Raw genomic sequence first — 26,987 nt, 5'->3', positions numbered from 1 at the left:
TAAACTCTTTTTTCTTACCATTGTTGGAGGCTGCTTCTTGCAAAAGTTGGCTTTTCTGTCATTCTTCCTTTGCTTTTTGGAACCAAATCAGATCCAGGGAAACTCCTGCCTCCAGCTGATACACATCACTCTGTGGTAGTAGAGCAGGTATTTAGGTTTTAACCTTATGTTCAGGAAAGAATAATTTAAGAGTTCCTTCTGATGAGCACCTGGGTGGCTCAGTTGGTTGAACATCTGCCCTCAGGTCAGGTCATGATCTCAGGGTCCTGAGATCAAGCCCCACGTGGGGCTCCCTGCTCAGTGGGGAGTCTGCTTCTCCCTCTCACTCTCCCTCTGTGCTCTCCCCCCGCCTCAAATAAATGAATAAAATCTTTAAGAAAAAGTTCCTTCTGATGCCTGCAGCTGAAGGACCTCCCCTCTTCATCCTCCTGGAAGTACCTCCATATGATCTATACAGCTGTTGGCAGCCACTACATCCATTTTCTGATTTAAGGTCCCTTGTCTCCTAATTTTATAAGAAATAGAGCTTAAATTTTTATTCACATTCACCCAATTTCTTTGAGGGAGGGGAATTTCCAACAGGATAAAATGAAAATGCTAACTGTATACCACCATATTAGAACTAGAAATATATGTTTCAGTAGTTTTAACCCAAACACTTGTTTAAAGTATTTCAGCCATGTCTTTTTGTTTTGATCATAAATAACCACATCTCACATAACCCAAGTTGACAACAGTGTTTTCATTTAACAAAATGAATAATAATTTGTCATAATATATTGTAATGTAATATAATATATAGAACATATTATTAATAATGAACATATTTATTAGTAATAAATTATTATAATTATTAATATGTTATATTACATATTACATTAATTAATATATCAATATAATACATATAATAAATGATCACTTATTCTGATCTCTTTTCTTTCAGCCAATTTTATTTTTTTTACTTTTTTATTTTTTTTTAAGATTTTATTTATTTATTTGACAGAGAGAGAGAGAGAGAGACAGCGAGAGAGGGAGCACAAGCAGGGGAAGTAAGAGAGGGAAAAGCAGGCTTCCCTTGGAGCAGGGAGCCTGATGCAGGGCTCAATCCCAGGACCCTGGGACCATGACCTGAGCCGAAGGCAGACACTTAACAACTGAGCCACCCAGGCATGCCTCAGCCAATTTTAATGATCAATATATTACTAGCGATTCTTTTCAAAAATGATTAAATAAATAAAGCCAGTTTTTACCTTATAAGATTCACATTTTTGCCTTTATTTTATTTTATTTTATTTTAAGATTTTATTTATTTGTCAGAGAAAGAGCTAGCACACAAGCAGGGGGAGCGGCAGGCAGAGGGAGAAGCAGACTCCTCGCTGAGCAAGGAGCCTGATGCAGGACTCAATCCCAGGACCCTGGGATCATGACCTGAGCTGAAGGCAAGTGTTTAACTGACTGAGACACCCAAGTGTCCCTCAGCCTTTATTTTAAAAGAAAAATAAGAACTAATTGTCCCTAAGATCTGGACGATTAAACATTGTGTTTTTCTTTTCTTAGTAAAAGTAATAACACAACTAGAAATATAGTACCTTAAAATATCAGTGTTTGATAACCCTACCTGGTTTCTGAGTCTGTTACTTAAAAATTTTTATAGATATGGGCATATGGTTCAATCAGCACCATCAATGTATGGAATTAAATCCAAGCCCACCATATGATTAATTCTATTTGGAGAACCATGTCTAATTGGACAAACTAATAGAAAACTTGCCCTAAATTATGTGAATTGGAAATAAGAGGAAAAATCTTTAATGGGATTTTCAGGAATAATATCAAAATTATAATAATAAATTCAGAAAGGAGAATCTATCACATTCCTTCTTCCACCCACCTTATTTCTTAAAACTCTTGAATTGTTCTCCATTCCTCTTAGAATAAAAATGAAAACTTCTTAACACAGCCAACCATGCTTTCTGTGGTTTTGCTCTTACCTACATCTCTAGTTCTGTCTTACATCATGCCTCTACATTGCTTTTTTTGGAGCAGAAAATCTTTACTTCCCTCATTCTTGGCATGTGCTTTCTCACCTTAGGGCCTTAACACCTGCTTTTCCCTCTGTCTGCAGAAACTTGCTCCTTATTTTTGCTTGTTTAACTAATACTCATCTGTCAGATCTCAATTCAAGTGTTTCCTCTTCAAGGAACCTTTCCCTGGCCTCCTCTACTAGCTCCCCTGTTATATTTTCCCACAGAATCTATACCTTTCCTTTGCATTTTCATGCCTCTTCCACTGGCCCAAGGGTCGTTTTCACGTCTGGTCCACGAGCATGGTTGTTTTGGTAGAGCGTTCTAGTCCCAGTGCTTATCATGGGGCTGGTTACATAGTGGGCACTTTATAATTATCTGTTGAAAGAAGTAATGATGACACTTAGCATCTATCAAGTGCTAAATTTGTGTCAGGTATCTGTGTTATCTTACCAGAGGAAAAGCTGATGTTCCTTTTAGAAAAGAGGAAGTAAAGCAAAGGAGAAAAAGGAATCTAATTAAATGTCCTCGAGGAAGAATTTTTGATCTTATAAAGTTCTGCATATTTACTTCTTACGTTGGTTGAATATGAAAGGTACCCAGGAGTCTAGAATTTGCATCAAAACTATATAAACTCTCAAACTTATAAAAATGAGCAGAGAATCTAATGATGGATTTTAGAAGATATATTTGGCACTTTCTGCTTATAATTGGATTAGAATTACAAGTGGATCAAAATTTCCCATACATTTCTTATTTCTACCCTTGATCCTATACTAAATCAGAAAGCCCGAGGTAGCAAGGGGGAAATACATTTTTTTAATGTATTGTAATCTGGGCCTTTGTCTTCTGGAACCTAATGAGAAGTTTGCTCTGGGTTTTGATTTTTAATTTCTCATGTTTATTCCACTTTGTAGTGCCTGCTGGAGATGGCCCCACATAGAGCTACTTTGAATTTTGAGAGAAGAAAGTGCAGACATTAAAAATTATAGTAGAAGGTTAGAGCCAGAAGGGGCTGTAGAAATTATCTGTTCAATGCCTCTCATTTTGCAGATGAAGAAACTGCTACCCAGGGAGCATATGTGCTAGCACAGTGGTGAGAACTCTGGTTTCCAACCTCTTTCCCAAAGTTCTTTGCCAACCACAGTTAGTCATAGAGAAGACAAGGATTAGACCCCATGTTGAGCCTTGTATATCGAAACTTGTTTCTTATTAACTTGGCTTAATGATAGAATGATGAAAAAAATCACATCTGGAAAATACATGGAATTTATATAGACACTATAATAATAACATAAAAGCATTTTAACTTTCAAGTCTATTTTCCTTAAATGTGATGTTTTCTATCATATAGAAAATACCACTTTGATCCATATGCTACCTGTACAGCAGAGCTTTGGCATAAACATATCTACATTCAGTTTCCGCCTCTTCCACCTCCTGGCTGAAATGTTGGGCTAACTACTTACTCTTAGAACCTTGGTGTCTTTATTTGCAAAATTAAAAGAGGAATACCTGTTTCCTAGACTGCCTAAAATATTTTTTGATCAGTCAACATACAGATAAATATGTATTTCATAAATAAAAAACTTCACAGATGGCTACAAGGAATAGATGATATGTCGGTGCCTGTCATATAAAAAGTCTTAATTTCCTTCCTTTTCTAAAATGAGTGGAGCCACTCAAGTCAGCTTGGGCGAAGTTTGGCTTTTCATCCTTCCGAGGCAGGCTATTTGAGATCTCATAGGAAAGGCCCCATTGGAAATATTTCATGTCAGTGTTACCTGACATGGAACGTGTATGGAGAATTTTTTTTTCCTACTGAGTATTTAAGTGGTTTATAAAATGACCCCTATGGTGGTTGCTGCTGTAAATGACAGGAAAATGTGCATGCCTTTGTGATTGAAAATTGCTGCTTACCGGCACACCAAACTTTTGTTAATGTATTGATGGAGAGTATTTGCATACTCGGCTTAACGTTCTGTCAGTTTAATAGATTTGACTATCAACCAGAAAATAACAGATTTTTAGTATAAACCAGCAAGTCAAACTCAGTCGGCCTCATGAAGCAGATTAAATTCTTCAGAAGGAGGCAATTTCTATATGACACTTGAAGAATATACCACTTCAGGCTGAAATATTGGTTCAAACCTGCGGATTCTGACTTTTTCTGCTTAGAACCCTATAGCCTTGGGGTAAGGCAATAGAATTTAGTGGGATAATTAACACTATCTTTCTCTAGTTCCCAGAACCGTGAAGAAGGAGCTAAATTAGCTTCCAGGTGTCATAGTGTTGTTGAAAAACCATTGAAGTAGAAAGTCAGAATCTTGGGTTTTCTCCTAGCACTATGTGGCACTGGAAAAAATTACCTACCTTTTCAGTTCTCAGTTTTCTTAATAGTAAAGTCATAGGCCTGGAGTAGACTCTCACTAAAAGAATAAAATTCTGAGTCTGCCTCACTTACTAGAAAGATATCTTTCCAACAGCCATTGGAGCCCAGCACCTGGCATCTCATCATCCTATAAGGTAGTCTATAATACATTTGTTTCCACCTTATTCTTCTTCCACATAACGTGCTTAAAACTTTTAAAGACAGTATTTTGTCCCTGCTCCCCACTCCTGTCTTTCCTAGGCCAAATATCTTTATTAATCTACATGCTGATGGGCTTTCAAGATATTTTATGGACCTGGTTGTGTCATCTGAACAAGCTCCCAGCACTCATGGTCCCCTTGTAGGCTAGATTCCTTGACTTCAACATAGTACTCATTATAGAACTTCCCCAGGGCAGAGGACAGACCACAGCTTCTTAGCTAAAAAATCTATCTCTGCGTTCTCCTTCTTGTCCATGAGAGGTCTTAAGATGATGACCTGTTAGCCTGGAAAGCTCTTACCAAAGAAAAATATATATATTTCATTCAGGATAACTCATTTTTTTTAAAGAATCCAGAAGGGTTTCCAATTATTTCCATTTCCTTTCCTAATTGCTCATAATCTATCTATTCAATCATTTCTACTGGAATTTTCTTCAGAAATGGGTGCCAGACTCATTGATTTGTAGGCTTGGGAGTCTAACATTTCTCCTTTTTCATAGGTAGGAGTACACTTACCCATGTTCCATATCCTGGATTATTTCCCATTTTTCTATTTACACTAAGAGGACCTAAAATGGTCCTATGTGTTCATCATTTTCTTGACCTTTTTTCAAAGTCCCTAAATGCTCATTTTTCATCATCTCACCTCTCAATCCCTCTAAACCAGAAGCTGCAGAACTAGTGCTTGGTAAGTATGAATGAGAATGCCTTTGGGTAGGGTGTCCACTCTCCAGCCCACCCAGTCCTTGCCAAGCATTCTGTTTTGCTAACCTAGCATTTTTATACATTTATGCTAGGATGCTGGTCCATGAAATTTTTGGCGGCTGCAACCCCTGTGAGTTCTGCCTCTTTCAACTTGAAGATTGTTTTCCTTAGTAGTAAAGAAGAAAGCACCAAAGGAGTTGTTGCCAAAGATTTCCCTACCTTTGCTCACACTGTGCTTTCTGTCTAGAATCCTCTTCACTTCTAAGTGATCAGAATCTTTCCAGCTTGATCTCCTATGATAGCCATAATAACAGCAACTATTTATCATGCACCTGCTATGACCTAGGCACTGTGCAGGGGATATGAAAATGGATGAGACCTGGCCCCAGGCTCAAACCCATGGTGCAGAGTGAGGAGGTGATGTAGAAAGGCTGTATTTACAACATGGTGGTTACTGGGGTGGTTTTGCAAGTGGTCTCAGGAGTCACACTGCCTAGGTTCAAATCTTGGTCCCAATACCTAGTGACCATTTAGCCTGCCAAAAGTTTTTTAACTGCTGTGCACCTCAGTTTCCTCATCTGAGAACTGAGGCTAATAGTAGTCCCCCTTATAGAATTGCTGTGAGGATCAAATGAGTTAATGCATATAAAATATTTAAAATAGTACCTGGCACCTATAAAATCTCAATTGGTGTTTGCTCTCATTTATTATTATTATTATAGCATAAGTGTAGTAAGAAAAACTTCTCTGACCCCCTTTTCTGTCCCCTATAACCACGCCCATGTATTAGATATTCCTTTGTTTGCTATACTAGTCTGCGTATATATTTCTAACAGCCAATGATCAAAGGATATAATGTCATGGTCTCTCTCCAAGGTACTGCCTGATAATGAATTGAAATCTTTCCTCTTTGTTTTAAAAAGCTGTTTTTCAAGGTCATATTTTTACCTAGTGTTCTCACTCACTGTCTTCTTGGCAGCCCCAAACTCTATCTCCAGTATTCTTTGGACTTTGCTAAATATAGCAACTAAAAGGTTAATTCTTGACACAGCACGGAGTCTTTAGAATCCCACCCCAAAACTAGTTTGCAGTCTCTTGTTCTGATTGGCCAGTGCCCCAGCTGTTAAATATTTTTAATTTCACCCCTGTTTTTCCCTCTGCAATTTATATAGAATATAGGCTCACAATCCTTTATCCATGATTCCAAAATCAGAAAAGAACTAAAAAACCAAGTTTTTCTTTCTTTTTTCTCTTCTTCCCTCCCTCCCTTCCTTCCTTTCTTTCAATAAACTTTACTAAAACTCATCTGACCATAAATCTTAACCTGAACTGATGTATGGAGTTCGTAACCTTTGTTATCCCATTTAGTATTACACTAACATGTTTTGCTATAAAACTATTAATAAATTTATCATAAGCACTGCCTCAGGCAATATTGGGGATATTATGAAATAAAATTGTATCCATTGTTTGATATTTCTGGAAGTCCAAAAAAAATTCTGAATTCTAAAACTTACCTGGCTCCAAGATTTTCTGATAAGAGGTTTATGAGTTCTCAAGCTGATACCTTGGATTTAAACCCTATCCATGCTATGTATGTTGTGTGACATTGATCAGTTTAGTCAACCTCTCTTTAATTCAGAATCCTCATCTATAAAATGGTTTAATGTCTGCATTAAACAGAGTAGCTAACAGGACTCTATAACAAATGCATAGAAATGGCTTACAACAGTGTCTGTCTCCTGGTAAGCACTCATTTATTGGTAATTATTATTTTAAAATTTTTCTTGTTGTTTTTATTTGAGGGCCAGGTGTGTGCTTCCCATCTTTATCCTTGACCTTGTACACAGTGGGGACTCCATCAGATCTTGGTGGGGAACTGCATGAATGAATGACTCCCTTTGCCCCAAGTAGTGAGTTGATCCCTTTCTTCTTTTTCCTCAGAAAAACAGGTTAAACAGGTTTAAAAGCCTGTTTTATTTTTCATACTTTTCACACACCTTGACTCAATCTGGCCTTTTTCTTCCTGACAGTGTCCTATAGCTCTTCCCATTCCTTCCATACCTGGATATATGCTTTCCTATCTTTTATATATACCTTTATTCAATCACACACCCTTTTTTTTTTAAGCAGGCTCCACATCCAGTGTGGAGCCCAATATGGGGCTTGAACTCAAGACCGTGAGCTCAAGACCTGAGCTGAGATCAAATCAGACGCCTAACTGAGCCACCCAGGCATCCCAATCATGTACTTTTAAAATGTATACAGTCAAGGAATATTGCTTTCCTCAGATCTTCCTTGATTTCCCTCCCCTTCCCTCTTCTCCTTTTTGCTTCTTCTCCTCCTCTCCCCCTTCTCCTTCTTCCTCTTCTCCTCCTCCTCTCCTCTCCTCCTCCTCCTCTTCTTTCTTCTTCAGAATTGAAGTTCTAAGAACTCCTCATCCTCCTGGAGACATCTTCCCTCTGGTGTTTCTCCTAGAGCACAGAGTCCCCTCTGTATTTCCTTGGAGCTTTCTGAAATCTGCAAACAGAGTACACATTTCTCTTCTGTGGCTATTACCCAACCAAAAGAAATAGGAATGGTCTTCCTACGATCCCATCATTTTAACCCCCAAAACATTATCTTTGGTACTTAGGGTTCATTTTCACTTTCCAGCAAAACACATAATAATAACATCTCAATACAATTTGTTTTTAAAGAATTTTGATGTTTCCTTATGGGTCAGAATGAAGCTTAGGGAATCTGTCCCAATCACTGCTTATTGTATCATCTGACAAGTGAAATTGTTGTGAAGACTGACTAGGAGTTACCAGATTGTTCTGCTTGGAATAGAAGGGGACTTTCCAAAGAAGTTCAGATCATCGGAGTTACTCATCATCATCATGTCTTTCCCTGTAGTTATTTATTTTACAAGTTATCTTTTCCAGGAGGGAAATCTACAGGACACCCCAATGGCATTATTCCTCCTGTTCTTTTCCTCTTCCATTTCTATCCAGGCCCTTTCTACTTGCAGGTTCAAGCAGTTCTCTACTGGTGTCCTCTGTCTTGACATACTGTATTTTACTACTACCTCTTTCATTAAATGTATGTATTTTGAGCAAAGTATACCTTTTCATCCTCATAATCTACTCATGATTGCTATCATGTCAATCATCAGGAATACTTCATAATCATACTTGCTTTTTTTGTTGAATGTTCCATTTCAATTTATTATCCAGATATTGCTCATTGATATCTGTGTATTGGAAGGTATATTTATTATTTGTGACATGTTTCCTGTTCCTTAAGAATTCAAGTCCCTCTCTCGTACCATTTACTATTAAGCCTACATAGCTTTTCTCTACATTTTGGGGCCTTTTTCTTTTGTCCTAAGTGCCATTTTATCAACCTGATGATCTGGTTGGAAGGTCTCTGCTAAGAACATTCTTTCTAGAACACATTATTCTCTACCAAGAGTCCTTTATTCAGGAAATGTTTGCCATGTTCCAGAAAAGCAACCCAGTCCTTGACTCTGTATACCTCCCACGTTCTTAACTTCCTTGTTGCCAGTGGCCTATTTGTCCACTCGGTTTCATTTATCTACTCTTATGCTCATAACCCTTGACCTTTATGGAAACTATACTACCTGTGATATCTCAACTTCAAATATCTCATTTTCACACTTCTGTCTCACATCCTTTCATCTCAGTTCTTCATTCAATCTTTAACCTTTTCAAGACCTATAATTCATGTACCCTAACCATCTTCATTTCTGAGAAAAGAGAGAAGGCTTCTCTTCCCTACTTTCCAAAATAGGATTCCATAGTCCATTAATATAACCATGGCCTAGCAAATGCTCCCAGTTCACCTTATCTAATTCTCTTGGGTGTCTTTTCTTGGCAAGGACCCAGGCTGGTACCTTCTCAAATCAAGCACATCAAGTTCACTGGGTGGGAAAAAAAAATCAAATATGCATTCAGAATTTTGCTTCATTTTAAATTCAAGATCATAAACCTCAGACCTGCCTGACAGCCCTTCTGTATTTATCGGGTAAGCTCATCTTTTTACCCCAATAATGACAAAGACTGTCTCTATGACCAAACTCTGAGCAGGCTCCTCTGAGCCCTTTTGTGACCTAGGCCCCAACCTTGGACTTTGTCCTTTGCTCACTTAGTCCAGTGTTAACAAGAATCCTACTGAGTCATTCAGTGAAAATCTACCACTCTTGATATTTGATCATCCTCGATATCTGATCAAATCCCTCAACCTACCTAGCCACTCTTGATATCTTATCACCTTGGCCTCCCTTCAGCAAAAATCCTGTCAAGTTGGTTTAGCCAGAATCCTCTTTACCCTTGATGTTTCCTCTTAGTAATTTTCCATCCACTGACCACCCCCTGCTCCTTGGCTATAAATCCCCACTTGTCCTTATTGTATTCTGAGGTGAGCTGATCTCTCTCCCCTACTGCAAAAACTCATTGTAGTAGTCCCTCCCAAAGAACGTCTTCCTTACTGCCTTTAACAAGTGTTATGAATAAATTTTTAACATAAGATGACATATTTTTACTTTCTTTTTAAATTTCCACATCATTTCTTCTCCCTTTGCTCTTAGCCGATAACCTTGATTCATACTTCACTTAGAATAGAGAAGCTCTTGGTCAGTCAAGAACTCCCTCCCCTCCTTACCACCAAATCTACACACCTAACTGCTTCTTCACCCATCTTCTCTTTCTTCTCTCCTGTTGAAACGGTGGAAATGTCCCTTTTCCTAGAAAAGGGCAATCCTTCCATTGGTGCTCTAAATCCCATCCCTTCTTGCTATGTCAAGACTTAAGTTGTTCCCTCATTCTCTTTCTCCTCAATCAATAAACACTTCTTTAGTGGCGCCTGGGTGGCTCAGTCATTAAGCGTCTGCCTTCCGCTCAGGTCATGATCCCAGGGTCCTGGGATCGAGCCCCGCATCGGGCTCCCTGCTCAGCTGGAAGCCTGCTTCTCCCTCTCCCACTCCCCCTGCTTGTGTTCCCTCTCTCATTGTGTCTCTCTCTGTCAAATAAATAAATAAAATCTTAAAAAAATATATAAACAGTTCTTTATTGAATGGATTAATCTCATCACTGTTAATATGCTCCAGAATCTTCCATACTGAAAAAAAGAAGGAAATCGCCCTTGACTTCATTCTTCCCTAACAGCTACTTGTACCATATACTTTCTTTTATGACCCAACTTCTCAGAGATTTGTCTACACATGAGATCTCCACTTTCTTACCTCCCAGTCACCCCTCAATCCATTCCAGCATAGCTTCTGCCTGAACAATCCATAATGTCACCAGTGAACACTTGATCCAAAATACTCTTTTATATTCTTGACTCACTTAACCTCTTAGCAATATTCTGCACAGTTGACCATACTCTTCTTTCTGAAATAGCCTCTTTTCTTAGCTTCTAAGGCACAACAGTCTCTTTGGTTTTCCCTCAACCTCTTTGTTGTTTCTCAGTTCCTCCTTTTGTCATACCTTTATATGCTGACATGTCTTAGATCTAGCTTAGGACTCATTTTCTTCTTCATGTACAGACATCACCTTTTCCTAGGTGATCTTTTTTCCCCTCCTGGAAAAGAAGGAAATGTCTTTAAATACTATCTTTAATTCGAAAACTCAGATCTATGTTCCCAACCCAGACCATATCTTAATAGATGTCTAAAATCTCACATGTCTAGAACTGAACTTTCGCTCTTCTCACCCCATCATATATTTCTCTTCCTTTGTATTTCCCATTCACAACAGCCTTGGAATTGTTGGCTCCTCCTCTGACTTACCACCCACAGCTTATCTGTCATCACATGCTGACAATTGTACCTCCACTCCTTACTCAAATCTATCTTCATCTACTCATCTGACACCACTCCCTAGTCCAGACCATCAGCATCTCTTTAGTGGGTCTCTATTTAAATAATTAATTTAATAAATTAATCTCTTAATTTATTTCCTTGTTTCTACATTTATGTTGTTCCAGGCTGTTTTCCACGTGGCAATCAGAATGATCTTAAAAAATAAAATCTGATAATGTCACTCATTTGGTAAAAACCCTTGAGTGATACTCCTTTATGCTTAGAAAGAAATGAACTTCCAACCACAGTCTGTGCCCTATCTAAACAACTGGTGAGCCACCACCACCTTTGCTCACCTTGCTGCATTCTCAATGGGCTTCTTTTACTTTTCCAAACATGAAATGATCTTGCTGTGTCACCTAGCCTGTGTGTGGCAGCTTCATTCTTCAGGTTTTAGATTGCAGAGGTATCTTTCTCAGAGGAACTATCATTTTCTTTAATACAATTTTATATTCTATTTGCTCTCTACTTCTTTTTTGTCTCCCTAACTCCTCCCCAGACTAGAAGCTCCACGAAGCCAAGGAAAATGTCTCTTGTTCACAAGTAGAGATACACCCAATATCTATCGAAGTGTCTGGCATGTGGTGTGTTTATTTTCTTATTTTTTTAAGATTTTACTTATTTATTTGAGAGAGAGTGAGAGAGAGAAACAGCATGAGAGGGGAGAGGGTCAGAGGGAGAAGCAGGCTCCCCACCGAGCCGGGAGCCCAATGTAGGACTCGATCCCAGGACTCTGGGATCACGACCTGAGCTGAAGGCAGTCACTTAACCAACTGAGCCACCCAGGTGCCCCATGTGATGTGTTTAATAAGAAGTTGTTTAACAAACAAACAAAAAGCAGAAACAGACCCATAAATACAGAGAACAAACTGATGGTTGCCAGAAGGGAGGGAGGTGGGGGGATGGCCAAATGGGTGAAAGGGAGCAGAAGATACAGGCTTCCAGTGAAGTCACGGGAATAAGAGACACAGCATAGGGAATGTAGTCGATGATACTGTAACAGTGTTATATGGTGACGGATGACAGCTATACTTGTGAGCATCACAGAACCTATAGAGATGTTGAATCTCTATGTTGTATACCTGAAACTCACGTAACATTGTGTCAACTGCACTTTAAAAAAAAAAAAAGAATTTGTTCAGTGACTGAATGTCATTGTAAATTCTAGTTGACAAGGTCTCCAGAGCTTCTCTGACTCTCATTTTAGTCTCTGTGAAGTTCAGAAGTATGAGTCTGAAGATTGGTATGCCAGTTCTATGTTAATTATTACTTTGTATCGTCTTAAACTTAACTATGACCTTAACCAAGATAAGTCAAGAGAATTTCTACTCCTTGACCCTCAAAGAGTTTAACTAAAATAGTGTTTGTTTACCATGTCTACCAACCCCACCATCTCTTGGAGTTTTTACCATATATATCAACATATTTTTCTCTTTCAAAATCTACTTTACAGCTTATTTTCTCTGATGAAAGTGAGATGAAAAGGAGAAGAAGAAATCTTATTATGGTACATAATTTTGTTCACACTGAATAAAAATTCAGAAATAGCTAGCCTATTTAGGCTATATGTTCTTTGGAAATTAAAAAAAAAATGCATGAGGACGAAATAAAATATGTGTTGTAATAACCATAGGGTAGAGCCCATAGATCTATATATCTTCTAGAAATTCAAAGATTTTATTATGAAATATATAAAAATATATTATATCTTAAGTACTTTCATAGAAATGTCTTTCTTTTTCAAAAATGACAATTATTTTTACATTTAGTGCCATTTTAATAGCTTATTATATATAAGTAGAACATGAACTTTAGTGGTAATTGGCAATGGTGTTATTTTTGTCACAATCTTAAAAAACACATTCAGAGCTAAAAGTTTACTTGTAAAACATCTACAGTATTGTGACAAGAATTCAATATATTTAATAAGTAGTTAGAACACAGACATTTCTCCTAGGATTATAGCAGCCTATGACTGGGATTATTCAGGTGCCAACATTATTAACTAACATGAGAGTTGAAAGAAAAATCAGGATAATAGTTAACATTCATTTAAATGCTCAGTGTTTATAAAGAGAAGAAGTACATAAAACAAGGGAGAATTAACTTATGGAAGGAACCCTCAATTTGTGGTTTTCTTCCACACATTTTGACTGTTTTGCTATGGACAGTCTGGATTAATTGAAAAATGCAGTGTACTTTTTCCTAACAGAAAAAAAAATTGAATCAGCTGAGAGATAAGACTGAACACTGACATAAACATTGCAGCCAAAAGTAAAGTAACTAAAGTGAAAATGTTTTTGTAAATGAACTTTGGTGTTTAACAAGCCCAGACGCTTGGAACAGTGTAAGCTATATTAAACCCTTTTATGAGAGGATTATGTTTTGTATGATGAGTGTTTTAATATAAGTATGGTACATGGCGTAAAATACTACTACATTTAACTCAAAGTAATTACGAGAATTCAGGCAAAATTATTTTCCCCTCTACTTTTACATTGATACAGAAGAAAAAAAAATTCTTCTGGAACCTTTCACCAACATGTCTCTGTTTCAATTATTTTTGGCAGTATATATTGCGTCTCTGCCTCAGCTACCTTTTATATCGACAGTTGGTAGCACAAGCCTTTTAACGCACAAAGGGTAGCAGCTCTTCAGCCAATCTGTGATAAAAGGAAAAAAATGAAATCACTATGGAAACTGCAGGAAGGATCTAAAAGCTCTCTTTATAAAGTAAACGTCTGATGTTTGTGACTGCAGGGGTAAAAAATTCATAAATCTGTATGATGCTATCATTTCTGATTTGTTATCACTGCAAATGCCAACTCGAAGCCGCCTGACCTTAGCTTCATTAAGTGCTGGCTATTCAGAAATAGTTACTATTCAACAGGAGGAAGACGTGGTCTGCGGAGAGGTCAGGGGCTTAAGGGGATAGTGTGGGACTGAGCGAAGAAACTAATTTGCTTAGAATGTTTCCTTTTCTTATTTGATTGTCTTTTTCTTTTAAATCACAGTGATTTGATGGAATCAGGCACACTGAATTGTTCTACTCTGTGTTTCATTTTGATTTGTTTTTCATTCAGAAAGGGAGCAAATCTCAAACCCGAATTCAACTTAGAAAACTCTGTCTTTGATTTTGAATTGGTACAAAACAAAACAAACCAAAAAGCTTACCTTCTTCCAGTGCAAAAGCAAATAAATATCAGGGAGAAGCCATTCTCACTTCAGCACCCTGGACCCCCAGGAGGGAAAAAACTGCGGGAAATCGTGGCTACCCAGGCAACTGATGAATCCGATCTGACCACGGGCAGCAACAGACACCTGTGTCACCCGGGAAGTTGCAGAGAGCATCTCGTCAGTTCTCAGAAGTTCAGTGACTCTTAAAAGATAGTTGTGTGGTGGTTGAGATAGGGAGCTTTTTATCTGATAATGCTTCACCTGTGGAGGAAGGACTGTGGGACCAAGAGCACACTGAAAAATTCTCAAACGTGGAAGTCTGCAAATTCAGTAATAGTCTTGATAAGAGGAAAAGGAATATTCAAGTAAGTAGACCAGTTTCAGCATTGCATAATCTACTACGCTGATTTCGCCAGTGTTACAACTGAATAGATTTTTCAGGCAAGAGAAACTGTGGCTTTTTTTTTTTTTAAGTTTATGGCAACTTTACTACAGTTATAATGCATTGAAATGTCAAAGATTGATGTGCATGGTAATTGATTTCCTATCGTCATGCTGTATTTAGACAATTATAAACATTGCTAATCTAATGTTTCTAGGTACTTATGAACAATTAGTGATTCTGCACTAGCATCTCAAACACACTTTTGATGATAATAATACACTGAGAGAAGTTCTATAAACCCTAAAAGGGCTGTTGTGGAAATGATGATTAGAATAAAAAAAAATTAGAGGTTTTTGTTGTTGTTGTTGTTTGTTTTTCCCAGTGAAATGATGAAGGCTTTGAAAATAAAAACACAAGTATTCTGCTTGTGAGCGTGCACCAATTCAGCACAATTAGCAGGGAGAATACATTGCTTTATTGTGATCTACTTGTTTAAAATGAAGGAAGAGGACCTCCACCCTACTAACTTTATTGAACTTCTACTCCCACTAATGACTAACTCGGCTGTTTATGCAGCCATTCCGATTTCCACGGTGCTTTCTCTCGTGTTGGAAGAGTGTTAATGGCCAGTGATACAGAATCAAATGGAAGTGTGTGTTTGGGCACCCCAACATAAATACATGCATACTTCCATTTGAAAATATTTAAATGCCTCATACATATTGACTACACTGATGGTTTTTGTGCATATAATGAAAACCAATTATCTGTGGAGAAAACTTGACTGGGTGGAAGGAAATTAAATTGGTTTTTAAAGACTTCCTTAAACAGCAGTAGCTAGGGAAAGCTCCAATAACATTTTAGCTTAGGATTGTAATGACTTTGCTATATTAATAAATCATGTTTTATCCTGACTTTTATCAAAAGATTTGGATGGGGACGACTGCACATGACAGAAGGCAGAGAGAGCACTTGCAGCTGAAGCTTGGCATGGATCAGGCCACTCTCCCGATCCCTGTGAAGCTCTGGAAACAGCTGTTGGAGAAGTCAGGTAGGTCCTCGATCACTCAAAGAATGGGATACATGGCAACATATGTCTGTTAACAAAGATTTCCAAATCGTAATTCTTGAAGGAAATATTCATGTTCTAGAATAGTCTGTGATTGTTTTTTTAAGTGCTGTCCAGGGAAATCTTTACCAACTTTTCTGCCCAATTCCTTTCTGGGAATTTCCCAACTTCTATGAAATGCTTTTGTGTTGAATACCAACTCTCATCAATCAGCTCCATGTTACTTTTTTTTTTTTATTTTGCTGTAAGTCTGAGACCACTCAAGAGGACATTTATGGAAACATGGAAAACATATTGTTTCATTTACACATGCAACAATGCAAATTCTTGCCCTTTGTGACTATTCAAAATATGAACATTCTGTTCTTCCTTTGTGGGTTCTCAGAGTTGACTTCCAGCATCTAGTATAGAAGAAGGTAGGCAGAATAGTCCACTGTTACCTCAGAATATCTGATGGCTCACCAAGGGGTGAGTGAAGGATGTCACTGAATTTTTCTGAAACCAAATCTTCAACTAGTTTAAACTGTATGTCAGGAAGTTAATCAGGTAGACTCTGTGAAGTATACATTATAGCATTGCAGGGAGGGGGTTGTTAGAGGTCGGTGCCTACTTTTCCTTCTATTCATCATCAAATGGCCGAATATTAAACATTGCAGATGTTTGGGTGATGTAGAGTAGCCCCTAACAGTTTCCATTAGATTTTCACTGACTTTTCAGAGAAAGGCTCTTAGAAGTAGTGTTTCGTTCAGTGGATTAAATGGAAACGTAAGTAGCATTTACCCCATCCTGGCTCTTAAATATTGAAAGCTTTAGCTTTTATATTTCGTGATGAATTTTCTAATTAACCAGGTTTCATGATCAGATTTTTAAGCTTTCAGGTTGGAATGTAATCATGCTAATACGTTCTGCACACCCCACGGCAACCGCACCTCTCACGTCTCTCTCCAACTCTCAAGAAAGTCAAGTTCAATGTCTTCATGGCATTAAATACCCATGTCTAAAGGGGGTCTTGGAAGTTGTTCATAGTTTTGTATTCTTTTCTTTCTATTAGAAATACTTTGTAACACTGCCATTCATTTCCAACTGGCAACCATCAGAAATCTCGATTCCTTAGGAGCTTTCACTCTGAACCAGCATTTACTCTCTAATCTCGAATCGGCCAACTAAGATAAGACAAAAACTTTTAATTAGAATTTTAATATGTAATCCAAGCCATTTATAGGTCATGCACACAGGTGATCTTCTACATGTTTAATAACTGTGTGGAGAACTTAGATAATGTTTAATTTGGTGCACAGACTATTTTTAACTTTGCTGGAGTCGGGTTACCTGCAATGTTCCCAGAGAGTCTCTTAGAAGTTTTATCATTGTGAGGTTTATTGTGTGAATGAGTAACTGAAGGTGTCTGTAGCAAGTCCTGGGGCGGGGGGGGGGGGAATTATAAAAATTGGAATATCCTTTAATACAAAGAAAGTAATCTGTTTTCCTTCCACATTCCTTCTGGAAAATCTGACTTCACGTCTCTCAGTTCAAGCTAAGTGGATGAAAAGAGATAAATGCCCAGCAGAGTACCAGGGGAATTAGCCTACCCCTTGTTACTTATTAATGAGTGGTGCCCCTACCCTCATCTGTTTATTTCTTAAAAACCCAGTACATGAAACAGTTTTTTTTTTCCTTTCAAGAAATAGTTGGCACTTTATGTTGGACTTCTGCTTGACATGAATTATTTGGCAAATTGGGGACTGAAGTGTGAATTATAAACTCGAGACTGTGTAATAGGCTTCAGGGGTGTTCTAGGGACAAAAACATCTAGGGATGTCACCAAAAAAAAAAAAAAACCATTATTGAGAAAAAGGGTCATCTTTTCTTCTACTCATGAAACAACAAAAAATATATACCTTGCACAAATACCGGTATCTATTTATAACACACACACACACACTTTGCAGGAGTGTATCCTCTGTTTTTTATTTACATGTGCACATGAGTCTCATTAATGTTGATAACCCTCTGCACATGTCTCCAGAAAATAATGGACCCCGACTGTGAGAACTGTCTATATTCAGACATGTTAAGAGCTGAATATTTAAAATCTGTTTGGCACACTAAGCTTGGTTTTCTGAAGACAACAGAAGTTGGACAGAAGGATCAAAGGGGAAAAAAAAACACCGTAAAAGATAATGACATCTGGATGGGGCCTGGGTAATGCTCTAATTAAATGTACTTACACCTAAGTCTTATCACATGCTCAGGAGGGAGAGCTTAGATGCTCCTTTTGAACTGCAGTGTTAGAGGCAGTCATGGGAGCCTTGCATGGGAGCTGTCACCTTTGCTCTGATCCAGCTCGTTCTATAGGTGGACCTATAATCTATCCTCTTTTCTTTCACTGAATGGGCTTCTGCTATTTTGCTATTAAGATAGTCATGATAAATTAGGTTATCCCTGAAGCTTACAAAGATATGCATGTTCTTTAAGACAGGTTTGAAAAAAAATCAGTCTATCCTACTTAGGAAAAACAAGCTACAAGATTGTCTTGTTTTGTTGCTGCCCCTAGGTGAAGGTGAGCTTAGTAAGAAACCTTGTATACTTTTCTCCCTGTTTAAAGTTTTTGGCATCCTTTCCCTTCTGAGCATAATAGAAGCTCTCCCTAAGTCCAAAACACAAGGTGGACTCTCAGAAGTCACCGAATCCAGCCATTTTAACTTCTACAAGAGTTTCTAAAGCCTTTATTAATTGCACAGAGTTTTTGTTAAATTAGCATGACTTGAATTGCTTTCAAAATTCCGGAATTTAGGACGAGAAAAAGGAGAGAACTGTCTTTTCTAAGTCTTTTCTCTTTCTTGTTTTAAGTGGAGTTTTGAAACATCATGAAGAAATCTCTTATTAGGATTTTTTTTAATAAATAAAATAAACCCTAGATATTTAGAAGAAGCATTTGGGCAGTGCATAGATATATACTTCATATCTCATTACTATTAACAGCCATGCATGGTTAAACCTCCCCCTATTGCGCTGAGTATTTACCCTTTGGCTTTGTAAAGTGATGCTTGAGTGTGGGTTTTACAAAGGAATTTCACAACCATTTTATAGACCCTGCAGCACACCTACAAAATCAGAATATACACAGCGTTTCTTAGGTATATGGTAACAATTAATGAAACTGGTGTTCATTCTGGAAAAAAGTCTGAAGTGTTTGTATATTAAGTCTTTTGGGGAGTAGAAGTCCATCTCTTATTTTAACTCAGTGAGAAGCTACTTCTTCTTTTTTTTCTTTTTCTCTTGTTTTTCTATGTTCTGCCTTCTAACAGTGCCAAACAGTCAAACGCAAGGCATTTTGCCTTCTTCTACTCCTTAGAAGAAAATTAATTAATATACAAAGATGAAAGTTAGAAACCCACTGTAATCCAGAAAGGTCCAAGAATTTAAACAATCCCCCGATATACATACCCTCTGGATCTCAGAATCCATCAGGGAAAATATAGAACAAGTTATTTTTCTCTGAGCTCCTTTAATTTTGTGTTACTGCCTTAGACATAATTTAAATACTGATAATTTAAATACTGGGAGGTTTTGGAGAAGGCAGTTTTTCTTGGGGGGGGGACGGGGGGTGCTTGAGGAAGCAATGAGGTCTAGAAAGAGAGAGTTCAAAAGATTCCAGCTCCTAGGAAAACAGAGGTCTACCAGGGTAGCTTTCTGAGCAGAATATGTTCTATGTGCCACACCCCTATGCAAAAGACTGGAACCCCTTTGGCTAAGGCAACCCCATTCATGCTCCGAAGTATATATATTTATATTCAGGGTGCTTTGAATAACCCCAATTTCTGCCTTCCTTTTAAAATGGGCTGTGCTATTCATCTTGGATGTCAAGATTTTCTTTTACTCGCTAAGTCTTTCCCCGTTTAATCTAATGTTTCATTTCCTCCCAGAAAAATAAGATCTTTGCATTAAATTCAGCATTTCAATAACAGTAGTGAAAAGTCCCTCTTTGTAAAAGATACAGGATTAGTTCCTGCCTGGAGTTCATCTGCATCATCTCCATTTATTTCTCCTGAGTGATGAGAAGACCTTTGCATTTGACCAAAAAGCACTAGTAAATAAGGAGTTAAAATGAAGGCAGTCTCACTGGTTTGCTGAGATCTGTCAGAGTCTGACTGGCTGGCTACATATCTGTCTCTGGAACAATAGGTACCTGTATTCTGCACGGACTGCTGGGCAGCACTGACACTCTGGAGAGGGTCTGCCTCTCTCTGCGCTTTCCTGGTGAGAATCCCCAATGACAGTTCCACTTTTCAGTGGAGGAGAAAAAAATATCTGTCTACTCTCTTGATGAAGGACAGAGCTTTGATCATTTTTATTCAGGCTTGTCTTGGCCGGAGGTTTTAGGTTCTTAGTCTCAAGTCAGCAGTCTCTCTCTCTCTCTCTCTCTCTCTCACACACACACACACAAGCACACACACACACACACACACACATCCACTCCCTCCCTCTCCCTTACTCTCTCCCTCTCTCTCTCCCTCCCTTATTTCCCCTCATAGGTTCTATGCAAGCAGATGAGTGTCACAGCTGTACCTGAGGCACGACCGATAAACATAGTGAAGCCAATTTCCACGATGGCGAGAGGGGGCACTGGAGGTGACAACAATGACAAAGAACCTAAGGACCATCCTTCTGACAAGTTTTAGGTAAGAAAACGTGTATGCCCCGATTCTTGCATTTTTTGCATCCTTGTGGCTGAGAGAGACGCGGAGATAGAGAGAGAGTCTCAGTAAGAAAATATTTGCGTGAGGGTATCATCTGTGCTGTCACTTGCTTGCAAACCTGTGTTCTCGGGGCTTTGTGTTATGAGAATCATCGGAGGTGAGGTGTGAGCAGGGCTGGGCGGAAGGGTGAGCTGCTTTTTATGTCTGTCTGGTGACATTTATCATGCTGTTTAAATTCGTATCTGGAAAAAAATTCTGTTTGATGATAGTTAGCAATGTTTTGTGCAACGCAGAGCATATGGCCGGGTAGAATTCAAGTGATGCTCTTTCATTCTTAATTTGAAATTATTTTTATGCTCAACTGTACCGAGGTCAGAGAGTTTTAAAAATTAATGAGATTCCCTGTGGAGTTCGAATAGTAATGTCTACGTGAGCTGACACAAAAAGATAAGATAGAGCTGGTATATTTTTAACATGGACTTAACTGTCTTAATTGAACATACTTCACTTGAAATACATGAATTGTACAATAGTTTATGGAAACCTAAGTAGTGGGGCTATTAGTCCTAAAAAAATTTTTTTTAATGACCTGGAGAAATCTTGTCAGAACCAGCCTGTAGAAAATGAATATATTGTATGGAGATACTGCTAAAACTTCAGAGGCATAATTGTTCTGGCAACGGAGAATACCTTATACTTTCGAGGAAATGACAAATAATGAATGAGCCACATACTAAAAAAGATCTGCAAGTGTGCTTTCCTCGTAAATAATATATAAAAATTCAGGAGATATTTAGGATGAAAAACTGCTGGCATGAACAAAGAAGCAAGTGTACCCACAGATGAGAATTCTTTGTCACAAAAATGAACCCGGGGCATGGATTTAGGAGGTTAAGTGATTTCTACATTCTCAGTGCCCCACAGAAGGGGTGAGTCCAGACATTTAAAAATGTCCTGAAAACTTTCATTTCCCACAATTTAAAAACATTGTTTATGTTCTTGATACAACACATTGTTTAAATGAAGGGGATTGAAAAGCAGTCTGAGTATACAGTAATCGGGGCTAAAGATGCTTTTTATCCGGAGTTCCCCATTTACAAGACCCATTCTGAGCTTCCTGTGATATATTGTTATGTAAATACTGTGCGGCCAGGGAAAGCAGTACTATGGAGATTCAATTTACTTTGAAAGTTGTTCATTATAGCAGGGATGAATGTTATTTATTTGATGTGATTCAAAGGCTGGAAATGACTTTTTCATTGTGGCGCCTTTTGTAATGGGTGCAGGGTGATCTAATCTTTTTAATTTTGGCTTTCACACCAGTGGAGATGAAAAGAGATCTGAACTCATTTATCGGTTGCTAGGTCCTTCTGGAGACCCAAGTCCTGTTCTTGGTTGCTATGGCCAGTCTGACCTCAATCTCTGTGGTTTTGGGGACTTAAGCAGTCTTTTTTTTTTTTTTTTTTTTTTTTTATTGAGGAGCATGTACCTTGATTTATGTCCAAAATTGTGGCTGAACGTCTTTGTCTGCAAGTGATAAATGGTGCTGAACAATTCATCAGCTCTTACAAGTAAACACCACTGTCCCACTAAAAATATGTTTTGTTCTGAGTTAATGGTATGGAACAGGGCAGCCTCCACAAACAGCTATCTTTTATTGCAGAGGGGCCTCTGAAACTTGGAGCAAAGTGGAGGAAATTGGCATGTGTTTTCTTGTGCATTAGCATTTCTCTTGTGATTCGGGTGACGCCGCTTTAGGTGGCTGGAGGATGAGAGGGTAAACCTTTCCTTCCCTTACTTTCTGTCTAGTTGGGGCTGCAGGAGAAACAGGCCCTCTCCGGATGCCTGGCTGCTGCTGGGGGCACCAGGGAGTCAGGAGGAGTTTCTCCGTTTCTCCGCCGGGGTTGGCCTCTGCTTCGCAAGTGCCCAGTGCTGAGGCATAAAACAGGCGGCTCTGTCACCTTGGCTCTCATGCTGGTTCTTTGAGGTTAAGTTGTATCCAATATTGGCGACTCCCAGAGATGTTCTGCTTGTTGCTACTTAATGGTCCCTGGACGACCTTGCATTCTGGAACCTTGTTAAAAAAGGCGCGGCGCTGATTAAGAGGCTGTGAAGTATACAGCCGTGCTTAGCAGATGAGCCCTCATACATTTCCCATTCCCTTAAAAAGTGCTTAATTGATGCTGCAGGGAGCATACAGTCTGCTAATCAGATGCTGCTGACAAAATAGGTATCGGGAAAGGCATTTATTGCTTATAAGCGCCGTCAGCTTCTTTCTGAGAGATTGCAGTTTTGTAGTGTAGTTTTTTTTTCTTTTAATAGTGATATGCTAATGGTTTTTATTCTAAGTCAGCCAGAACTGAGTATCTTCAGGAAAAATGGGCTCCACGAGAAGTGGCATCGTCCTCAAATGGAAAGGTAAAAATTAAACATTTTTTAAAGTGCAGTTGTCAAACCATTCCATATACTTCTTGCCAGTAACATTAGAAAACTGTTCTCTAAATACAACTAAAATTTAAGTCATTCTCTCTAGCCATAAAAGGTTTAAAGAGACTATCTTAGGGAATTTTATTGTTAAGTCATTTTCTAAAGATTGTCTAGCCTTTGTTAACAAAATACAACCAGGTGCTTCATATGTTTCCTTCCAGCCTTGAAAATAAGCAGATGTTTGTTTGTTTGTTTATTTTTTTAGAGGACTTTATCCTTTAGGGGATCAATAAAAGCAACCTTTATTTCATGTAGATTTTATTCCCAGAACTGGTAAATAAGAACAGGGATTGGGTGATGTCGCAAGTCTTCTTTCAGCTTGACAATTCCTCAAACAGCACTAGTTTTCCGAAAGAAGGCATAAGGATGCCTTTATTGGTGTTAATTGTGCTTCTTCAACTGTTTAGCTTTTTAGTGGGGCAGCAGTTAAAAGTTCTATGCTCTGTGGTACAGGTAATAATTATGACTGAAAGTCATTTTCCAAAAACTGATTTTTGAAGGTATTTTTTTAACTGCTACCTTAGCGCTTGATGAAGACTGGGGTTTTGCAAAGCTAAATTGTGGCTCCTTCACTTGGGTTTCTTATTTCAGGTCTTCTTGAAGGTAATACTTCATGTAAGTGGCTATTTTCACAAGAAATGTTTAATTCCAGGTATCCGAAGACAAATATTTCCCAGTCTGTGGTATGTATCTTTGTGTGTATGTGAACATATCTCAATATAAAATGTCCTATAAATTTTACATTGTGTTTTGCTTTGCTATTATTTCAGAGGATTTAAGTGAATGTTGGATAGTGCCCAATTTCCTGAAATGATTAAATTCAGTCTCTGAAGAATCTGGGGGAAAGGCCTATAATGACATTTTGATGACTTTCATTTTAAGGAATAATAGAAATTGAGTAAAATATTTTAATAGCTATTCTCTAATATCTCATTCCAAATACAATGTTTTTATTGCTCATTCTAGCTTACAATTTTCTGGTGATAATAATGTTGGCTGGTAATTGTTTCTGACATAGAAATCATTTTATCCTTATGTAAAAGTTATTTCAGAAAAGTCTGAATTCTGCATTTATCTCAGCTAAAGCAACTGCATTGATTGAACTCTTGAGATAAACCAGTGAGTATTTCCAGATTCCTCCCATTTTAATTCGGTACTCCCTTACAAGAATTAGGTGTATTTAAAAGGGGGAATATTACAAATGATAGTTTGTGGTGTAAAGAGGGAAAACAAAGAGGCAAATCAGGGGCAGGCTGAGAAAACAGAAAGAATCAATAATATGCACTATCACAAAATTGACTTGACTTCGCTTCAAGATGTCATGTACCTTTAAATTTAATAATGGACCAAGAAATCAGATATATGTATGTAAATATACAGTTGTTTTATCTTTCTGTACTGAATAGGTAAAGGCATGTATAGAAACTTAATATAGTTGCAGCGAATGTTACCAGGAACATCTTTGCACCTCAATTCTTTCGGGAGATGTAGACACAAGTAAAGTTAATCTATCATAGCTTTTAAAAAATCAAATCTTTTGGGAACTGGAGTTGTGACATATTAGATCAATTTTCATGTAAGTCAGAATGAAAATCTTAAATCAGTTTTTCTGTGCAAGTTACACAAAGCCATTAGCTTCCAAACTGCGTTCTAAACACTAATTAGAAAAATTTGTATGCAATTGAACTTGATTGTCGTGAATATTTCCAGTCAGAGTATCATATTATTGCTGAATTAACACACCATCGGTGCAATTTTTTTAGAAAAGTAAAATTAAGCTCTAGTATCTGCTTATTCTCCTCTCCTAATGTGTTCACTAAATTTCCCCAAGTTTACTTTCTTTTTGTCATTAATACTCCCTTCCAAATAGCAGTATCGCAGAGTAATTGGTTACTCTTAGTTTCTTTCTGCCTACTATAATTTCGGTTTTTGTCTTTCTGGTATGCCATTATTCTTATCTGTCATCTAGACAGTTATATTGACTTTGAAGCTGTTTGTGTGACCTGTCTGTGTTTGGGGGGTGGAAAACTTATTTCATTAGAAATTGTGTATAAAGTGCTGAAAGATTTGAGTTGCCTTTGGGATGTTGTGCAAGGGCTTGATATTGGGATATAGCATTTCCCAGTGGTAGCAAGTTACTTGCATAATCCAATAAAATCTTTCCTTCAAGCTACCTTACTTTATTTTCCGCCAAGTGGCAAACCTCAGAGTTATACTGAGCATCAGCTAGGAAACTTGTTACAAGAAAAACGGGCAGGGGAGGGACCCTCTTGGATAGCTGGCGAAGGTGTCACTCCAGGTTACTCTTCTAGCATGTTGGCAAGGATACATTGTAAAGTTTTATCAACTGGAGTTTTGTGTTTAATCACCTCTGTGATCCAAGAGCAGATTTTAATTTGCATTACCATCAGTCAGACACTTTTGTTTAAAGGATCCCAGAATGATTTCAGAAAAGAAAAGTTAGGCTAAAAACCTTAATTACACACTCTGTCACTCACTAATAATTAATTGAAGCATTGAAAAATTTGTCAGATTTTTAGAATGTGAAAATTGTAGTTTGCTCAATGGTCTTTATAATCTTTCTTTTTTTAATCAAGAGACGGCTCGTATAGAATCATAATGGCCCTGAGTCTTTGTAAAGTTGCTAGACTTCATGATCCTACACCTTATAGCGAACAGAACTGTTTTGCATTTTTAATAACATCTCTGAGCCATAATTTATGTTCTTAATGTCGCTTGGCATTATTTAAGCACAACATATTGTGATTTATAAATCTTTGAAATTCCTATATTTTTCTGACGATCGAATTCACAGTCCAAATGCAAAGCCTGAAATATACCATCAGGCTAGGAATTTCCTTAGAGAAAGGAAGATAAGGTAGCAAGCACGCCATGGTCAGGAACATATGGTGTACAGTTAATTATCACAGTCTCAAGGGTTTTAACATAGTTTACTGCAGGCATCTTTGAAAATATTGGATCTTCAGGATATGTTTGAAGAAGAATTTGATTTGCTAGAAATTTGAAACGTGGAAATCAAATAAATGATTTTTTAAAATGTTCTCCCGTAAGGATTTAGAAAATTTTCATTCGTTCATTCCACAGACATTTGTTCAGTGCCTACCCTGTGCCAGACACTATTCTTGTGGGCTCTTTATTTAATATTCACCATTAATTCAATATTCATGATTTGCCTGATTTTGCAGATTATAAGAGTCTCGTCAGTTAGTCATACACGGATCAGCTAATCACATCACAATCCATATCATTTTGGAACTCGTACTTCACTTGCCTCTCCTTTCAAGGGCTTAAAATATATTCTAGGCATATATGCCAATTTAGAAGACTATATTGGCAAAGCCGTCAGAATGTGTTTTAAGAAGTTATCTTATTGATGTGTAATTTAGAACAGGGTCTAAATTCAGCCTTTTCCCCTCACTATTTAGGCCCATGATGCAGCAAATACCACACTGGTTTTATTACATGTGCTTCCTTCTAATGCTGCTTATACAATTTTAAGGGACCTCTAATTCTAATTATTAATGGTTCACATTTATTTTCTATATGCCAGTCAATGTACTAAACCCTCTACCTTTGTTTTCTTATTTAATCCTTTCAATTACATTCTGAGAAAGGTAGTGTTACTATCCCTGCTTGTAGAAGAGGAAATGGAGGTTTTGAGAAGTTAACTCCCTCAAGGTCACAGAGCTAGGAAGCAGCTGAGATGACTTAAAACCCAAGTGTTTCAGGCCCTATTCATGCTTCCACTCATTCAACAAGTATTATGGAGCTTTTATGAGGTCCCAGGCCTCCTCAAAGTATTTAGAATAAAGCAGTGGATATAACAGGCAAGCCTCTGCCCTTAGAATAGGAGCATGCAGCCACCTTCATAGTCCGTTCTGCCATTTCCCTTTGCATCTATGGATTCCCCAGAGCCAGTAGGATAAAACATTTCAAACCTTCTTTAGACCTCTTGCTATTT

Source organism: Callorhinus ursinus, unplaced genomic scaffold (assembly GCF_003265705.2).
Source record: "Callorhinus ursinus isolate GAN/ISIS: 27379988/994484 unplaced genomic scaffold, GSC_fseal_2.0 scaffold14, whole genome shotgun sequence".
NCBI classification, from domain to species: domain Eukaryota; kingdom Metazoa; phylum Chordata; class Mammalia; order Carnivora; family Otariidae; genus Callorhinus; species Callorhinus ursinus.
Note: the sequence above shows the minus strand (reverse complement) of the source record.